This window comes from Chrysochloris asiatica, unplaced genomic scaffold (genome assembly GCF_000296735.1).
Source record: "Chrysochloris asiatica unplaced genomic scaffold, ChrAsi1.0 scaffold00128, whole genome shotgun sequence".
Lineage (NCBI taxonomy): Eukaryota > Metazoa > Chordata > Mammalia > Afrosoricida > Chrysochloridae > Chrysochloris > Chrysochloris asiatica.
The window spans coordinates 7,360,321-7,368,356 of NW_006408646.1; positions in this window are offsets into that span (position 1 = coordinate 7,360,321).

Consider the following 8,036-nt stretch of genomic DNA (forward strand, 5'->3'; position numbering starts at 1 on the left):
CAGATTCCTCATGAGCACAATTAAGTGTTCCAGAATACTCATACTTCACAACGTTGTCCATAGCTTGTCATGATCCACACAATTGAAAGCCTTTGTGTAGTCAACAAAGCACAAGTAAACATCTTTCTAGTATTCTCTGCTTTCAGCCAAGATCCATCTGACATCAGCAATGACATCTGTCTTTACACGTCCTCTTCTGAAACCAGCTTGAACCTCTGGAAGTTCTCTATCAATGTATGATTGCAGCCATTTCTGTATTACCTTTAGTAAAACTTTACTCACATGGGATATCAATGATGTTGTCTGATGATTTCTACATTCCATTGGGTCACTGCTCTTTGGAATTGGCACACAAATATGGATCTCTTCCAGTCAGTTGGCCAGGTAGTCATCTTCCAAATTTCTTGTAATAGATGAGTGAGTGCCTTGAGTGCCACATCACTGGTGAAATATTTCAATTTGTATTCCATCAATTCCCAGTGCCTCTTTCTTTGCCAATAATTTCAATGCACCTTGGATTTCTTCCTTTAGGATCATTTGCTCTTGATCATATGCTACCTCTTGAAATGATTGACTATCAACCGTTTCTTTTTGATACAGTGATCTTGTGTATTCCTTCCATCTTTTTCTTTTTAACTTGAGAATAATATCTAACAACTTTATTTGGCACCATTCTTTTTTATTTATTTTTATTTTTATTGTGACTTGAGTGATAGTTTACATGGGAAAACATCAGTCTTATACCATCGTTTCATTGCAATGATTACAATCTCCTCCATGCATCATCATTCAACAGTATTTGCTTCTATTCTCTCTGTTTTTGTTTGTTGTTGTTGTTGTTTGGGGGGGGCGTGTCCTCAGCTGCTGTATCTCTTCACATCCTCATGTCTGCTTCCATCTCTGCTGTCGCTGCTTCCTGGATAAGGTCCCACATTATGCTCATGCTCTTTTCCCTTGATGGTCCTAGGGTCTTCTGTTCCTGGACTGTAAGATTAACCACTCCCCCCTTTTGCTACAAAACTTCTACATTTACAGTTGTGACAGTCACAATTAATCATGATAAGATTACTCACTATTGAATCATACGAATTTTATCACCATCTCTTTTCACCAGATCTGTCTATTGTTGTTGTGAAGTGCTGTCAAGACCCTGTATAGGGTTTTCTAGGAGTACCTGGTGAGCTTGAATTGCCAATGTTGCAGTTTAAATGGCTTTGCAGTCTGGCACATTAACCCACAGTGCCATACCTGTTTAGACAAGATCAACACTATTCAGTGGGGACTCTGCCTCTCTCCGCATACTCTTAAACTAAACTCCCTCTTGAAAACTTGTAAGCCAGTCATTTTGTGCCTTTATCGCCCCCTCATTTTAGGTAGCCAATGCCTAAGTTGCCCGTCCCTGTCTACCATGTACACATAAGGCATAGGATTGATAATTGATAAGAAGACTCCTACTCTCTCAGTTAGGAGCTCTGGTAGTGTAGTAGTTACGAATCAGGCTGCAACCTTAATTAAGGTCAGCAGTTCGAAACTACCAGCTGTTCCACAGGAGAAAGATGAGGCTTTCTGCTCCCATAAAGATTTACAGCCTCAGAAAACCTGTACAGGGTCGCTATGAGTCGGAACCAACTCCGCGGCAAATAACAACAACAACTCTCTCAGTTAGTATTTTGAGCTACTACATCCATAAGTATAGGTCAAGTTCATCAAATTGTAGCAATTTACACTTGTTTCCATTATCAAAAATTGTTTTTTCTTATTTTCCTCTAGTCAAGGATATCATGAGGAAACATGAGAGGGATATCATATTTGGTAAGGTGGAGGGTCAGAGAAAAAGAGGAAGACCCCTAGTGAGATGGATTGGCAAAGTTGGCCACATCAATGGGCTCAAACATGGCAACAATTGTGAGGTTAGCCCAGGACTGGGCAGTGTTTCGTTCTGTTGTGCATAGGGTTGTTATGAGTTGTTACTGACTTGATGGCACCAAACAACAACAAAAGTCAAGTTTTGATTATCAAGGTTAGGTCAAATAAGTACTATCTGCAAATTTGGATGTTCTTGGGTGTCTCCCCTCACTTCATATCATTTGGAGGCTTCACTCTCAGCTCTAGCCCCTCTGTGGCTATGTTCTTGTCCATGGGCTCAGGAGTCCCCAGGTCTCACCACACTTTGGGCCAACCATCCCTTTATAGGAACAATCTTACAGGCACAACCTTATTGGCATAAATCTTAGGAAGTCTTAGACTGTCTCTAGTTCTGTCCCTGTGGCTCTCCACTCACCCCACAGACCCAGAAAGGGGTGGTGATCACTTGTCCCCAAGTACAAAGCACAGGTGTAGAGTAATAACTGCCCTATTGTGGTATGTATGTTGGGAGAGGCTGGGATGTTGGGGGCGGTCAGAGGCCTGACTTCTTCCTCTGGCCCAGCCTACAGGGAGTGGGGTGAGTGTTGCTATGCCCACAAATGGATGCCAAGTGCCAACCCCTGAGAACAGACAGTAACCATAATCTCGTACACAAGCAGAACCATTTTAGGCCATGCTAAGACTCGATGGCACTTAACAACAACAAGTGCCATCTGAAGGCAACAAAATAGCACTGGAGAGGGGCTAGAGGCTGCAGCTGCTTGAGTTTCGTACCAGAAGGAAAGTCTGGCCAAGAGGTGGTGTGTGCTTTGAGACCTGAATGACAAGAATATCTGGGGAGAGAACAGGAAGTGCCAGTCTAAACAGTCAGACATTCATCACACTCCAGACACTCTTGAAGAGCCTCTCTATGTGTTAGCTCAATTAATCTCATCACAATACTACAGGGCAGTACAATTATGATTGCCATTGTAACTGGTAGGCGATAGAGCCAGGAATAAGTCCAGTAGCCTGACTTCAGAGTCTGTGGGTTCACCCCTGAAGCCATACTGCTTCGGGCATGGGAACTAGCCTGGCCTCTATACTGATGCTGGGGTGGGGTAGAGCAGAGCTGGTAACCCACCCTTCCCTACAAGGTTGAGGTCTCTGGACCCATACCATACCTCTAGAAGAGTTCTGAGGTCCCTGCTAACTGGGCCACCTCTTTCTAAAGGGTTTTGCCTCCCAGAGACACCTGGAGACTGGTGAGAAAGGACTTTAGGATTAGACAGTGATACCCAGGGAGCTAAGGGCCTTAATCAGAGAGTCAGGTGTGGGGAGTGGGGTGGAGAGAGGGATTGTGTCTTCACAAAGCTGGGATAGACTGCGGAAGTGAGGAGGAAGTGGGGATCCTAGGGAGGAGTGAGAAGGGCTCAGTTTCTCGCTCTTTGTTGTGCCTTTAGAAACAACACAGCACACATTAATAATCCTTTCCATTTGTCCACACATAGCTTTTCCAGGCATTATTTCACATAGAATTCTCACAGCTGCTCTGGGAGGGAAGTGAGGATCATCTTTCTCCTGAGTTACAGACACTCAGAGAAGGCAGGTGACTTTGCCATGGGAGCTGGGCTTTGGCACCGATTGCCTGGCTTCAAACCCAGAGCTCCTTCTTTGCTCTTATGGCTTCTGTGCAGAGGGAGACTGAGGTAGGAGCCAGGCAGGGAGAGCAGAAGTGATTGGAGTGGCGGGCAGCTACTGGCCTCCTAGACTAAAGTCCCTGCAGACCTCTGGCTTCTTCACTTGGGGGAGAACAAAGAGGAGCAGAGGGGTTACCATCCTGCAAAGCTGGGCTTTCATTTCCCTGTTGGAGGGACCTGCAAAAAGGATTTCTTCTCCCACACCCTCCCCAACATCCCAGGCTACTTGGTGTGGTCTTCAATCTTCCAAAGTACTTCACATCCCTGGCTGAATTCACCTGATGCACTATTCTTGTTATACACTGAGCATGCTGTGGCCCCAAAAGGAGACAACCCTACTCCAGGTCCCATGAGCAACTCAGAATAGCTCCCCAAGCTCCCCTTTGATACTTCCCACCCTTTCCCACAGCCAGATGTTCTCAAGCCTTGCTGGTCTTCTGGATGTTTCCCCCAACCCTGTTCTCCACAGCCCATCCCAGGGGAGGCCTGGCTCTCTTTTCTGGGCACAGTTGTCAATCACCACCCCTCCACCCCTGCCCACAAGCACCCAAGTCCTGTAAGTTACATGAAGGCAGTTTTTTACTCCACAATGAGCATAGTAATCACTCGGTTAAGTATTTTTTTGAATGACTAAGGAGCTCTGGTAGCGTAGTGGTTACGAATCGGGCTGTGAACCTCAGGGTCAGCAGTTCGAAACTACCAGCTGTTCCACAGGAGAAAGATGAGGCGTTCTGCTCCCATAAAGATTTACAGCCTCGGAAACCCTGTATAGGGTCGCTATGAGTCGGATCTGACTCCATAGCACATAACAACAAGTATAGAAAATGAAGGAATGAATGCATGTGTGAATAAATGAGTGAATGATCTCCAAATCTCCTCCCATTCTAGTCTGGTCTCCACCTAGGTGCCTATAGCAACCCTGGCCAGCTACTGCTCTGATGAGCACTCTGCTGGAACCCCTTGCCAGCAGGACCTCCCCTTAGTCAGCTACATTCCCAGGCACTGCCTACAAGTCTCTCAGGCCCCATCCTGCCCCCTCCTCTCGTGTACCCAAACTCTGTGGATGACCCCTCTTGCCTCCAGAAAAGCATGCTGCTCCTGCTGACTCCTGCTCAGGCATCAGGTTTCCTTGGACACTCTCACCTCACGACTGGGCAGGGACCTTCCTGTCTGCAACCCATTGGGGCTGAGTACTCTGTACTGGAATTACCTAGGGTCTTGGCTGTCCCCTCAGCGAGAGTTTTTCATGGGCTTGTCCACTGAGGGTCCCACGCCAGCACCACACCTGGTTTCTTAGTACTGATTGAGAGAAGCGGCCAAGGAGCTCTGACTCCAACTCCAATCTGGTACCATTTGGGGCAAAGATAGGCACAAGGTTGCTTTCTCCATCCTGTCCTTGTCACTTCACTGTACCTTGTAGTCAGTTGCCACCGGTACTAGGAATGTCTTCATTCTGGCAGCTGAGCCCCACTGGGCAGGGCTTGAAGAAGGGAGGAGATTCCAGTCCTGGCCTTTCTGCCCAACACGAATTCTCGTCTGCTGAGCACAAGGCCTTTCTAGAATGCTCCTTCTGCTATGGAAGTGGAGTGTTCCACAAATATTTGTTGAAGAGTTTAAAAGACCATTCTCTCTGACTCTCAAATCACTGTATCAATCTCAGCACCACCCCCTGACCTGCTGGCATGGAAGAATCTGAGGGCAGGGCACCTAGCAGCTTCTGATCTCTCGAGAGGAGGCAACCCAGGCCCCAAGACAAGGGCAAGGACCCTGAGGAAGCTTGTTGTAAGTGCTCATTGCTAAATAGTAACAGGCCAGAGAGAGCTCAGGCCTCTGGACTCTCAGATCAGACTCCTTCTCATGCCCAGAGCTGCCTCCCAAAAGAATCTAAACTCCAGGGCCCTAACTCCCAGGTCCATTTATCCACATTCCTCCTAGATCTCAGTGCACTAACAGCCTCCTTTCAGCTGCTAGAACTTTGTATGCTTCCTACTCACCACTGTCCCCTGGCAAGGTACACTCAGAACAACACACCAGTCACAGTGTTGGTGAGGGGCAGAGACTGGCTCTGACTGGGCCAGCACTCCAAGACAAGTAGACAGTGTCAGGGGTGCAAGAGAGGGGCTGCATGTGGGCAGAGGTCACGTTGGATTGGGTGGATCAGGGAGCAGTTTCTGGAAACTCCTTTTCATTTGATCAGGGCTTTAAGGGCTGAGGAGGCTCTGGCAGGAGGAAACCAGAGAGGGCAGCAACTATGGCAGATGCCAAGGCAAGGGCAGGAGCAGACGTGTGTCTGACAGACAGTGTGTTGCTTCTCTGGTTGAAAAGGAAGGTGTGTGGAGGGGTGGAGCGGCAGTGGAGGTCACAAGGAATGCTAGGACAGATGGAGGTAGGATTTGAATGCAAGTCAGGTAGGATTTGAATGCTAGGACAAGATGGAGGTAGGATTTGAATGCAAGTAAGCTGGGAACTGGTTCATGAAGGAAGTGGGGAGCCATCATAGATTCTGGGAACAGCATACCTCTCAGTGAGGGAGGGGTGCAGGGGCTAAGGAAGGGATGGGGCTGAGGAGGAGGTACTCTCTCCCTAGTAACCACCTTGGGAGCTAGATAATATATCTAGGATTCACATTATCAGAATAACTAGTGATTCCACAGTGGGCAGGAGGTGGTAAGCTCCAGTAGAGGAGAAGGGAGAAGCAAGCAACCTTGGGAGCTAGGAGGGACAGGTGGAGGAAGGGTTCTTTTCTTAGGTTTTAGCTTGGTTGGTAGAGTGGGGGAACTTGGTTGGGGCTGGGGATTCTTTCCCGTTTGGTCTATGTGATACTTGTGCTTTCTGGGTAGCCTCTGCACGTGACTTCAAGGCCAGCTGATAACCCTGTCCGGGTACCTGGAAGCATTTGACCTAGAAGCTGGAGACTGGGATTCAAGTCCCAACTCAGCCCTCACTCTCACCTGACTTCCTTTCAGCCTTGGGCTGCTCATGTATAAGAGAGGCACAATAAATCACCTGACCCATTTACCTTACAGGAAGTTCAGGGCCTTAAATGAGATGGCAGATCTGAAAGTGCCTTGTAAACTGTAAAGTGTTGAATGAACACACCAGCTACTGTTGAGTAGACCCCATGTGTGTCACAGTAGAACTGTGTTCCTTGGTTTTTTTTTTTTTTTTTTTTAAGTTTTTATTGTGAGGTTTACATGGGAGAACATCAGCTTTACACTCATCCTGTCGTATTTTGTTTCATTGCAATGATACAATCCCCTCCATGCATCATCAAATAATCAAAGGGTACACCACATAGGCCTGTCCCCCCGGCCGCCAGCACATAGCCTTTCTCCCTCCCCGAGTCCAGTGTCCTCCCTGGGGTTTTTAATGGTCAAATTTTCAGAAGTAGATCACCAGGCTTTTCTTCCGACTCGAACCTCCAGCCTTTTGGTTAGTGGTTGAGTGTGTTAACCCCTACCACTCACCCACCCAGGGACTCTCCTCATTTACTACCACATGAAGTGCCCCCTTATTTAAAGGGATCTAGAAATCTGGTGAATCTGTAATTGACTTCATTCATTGCACAACATAAGGGGTTGTTATTCTTCTTTTGTTTTCCTTTGAGTAATCTCTACCCAGAAAAGAACATCATCTTACCTGTCTTAAATGAAGTTGTTGGCTGTGCATCTAGCGAGCAAAGCAGCTGTGCCCTGCCCCAAGTCAGAAGCTGATGGATGGTTCTTTAACTAAGGCAGGATTGGTAGGCTAGACTGAGAACTCTTTTCAGAGGTAAGGATTGCGAGCCTCCCAGCCACAAGCCTCTGACTTATGACTCCCACTGTGGACTTTTATGGTGAAACCCACACCAGGAGCAGAGAGACCTTCCAAGCATTTTGACTGGGCCTGCTGTAGCCTGTCTCTGCCTCCTACCAACTCTGGGTGAGAGAGAGCTTGGAGGCATCTGCTCTTCCATCTCTTGGAGACCTGAGTGTTGAGGTGGCCTTCTGGGTTCTGGGAAGTGGTAGGCCCACTGGCATTAATTCCCAGCAGCAGGGGGAGGGCACCCAGAAAGGCTTTTCATTAACAACTGTGGGCAGGCCTTGCCTTCTTTGAGCCTGTTTCTCCAGCTGTAAAATGTAGTGAGCAGTGTGATCTCCTAGTGTCTATGTTGACGTCTCCTTTCCAGGACTCCCCTTACTGCCTCTCCAGGATCATCTCTGGCATTCATTCATTCAGCACACACATATTGGACAGTCAGTCCCTAAGTACAGCATGATCTGTGCTCAAGGACTACATGGTCCGGAAGGGCCGCTACTACTAAAAAGGTCCATGCCAATTCCCTCCCGGTCTTCCCTGATACTCCTTTCTCCTCACTTCTCTGGCTGTGGCCACACAGCCCAATCAAAGCTTTGTTTATGCCATTCCACTTGCATGTAATGAGCGAGTCTCCCTTTTATCCCCTTCATCTACCCCATATTCTACAGCCCAGCTCAACGGCCACTTCCTCCA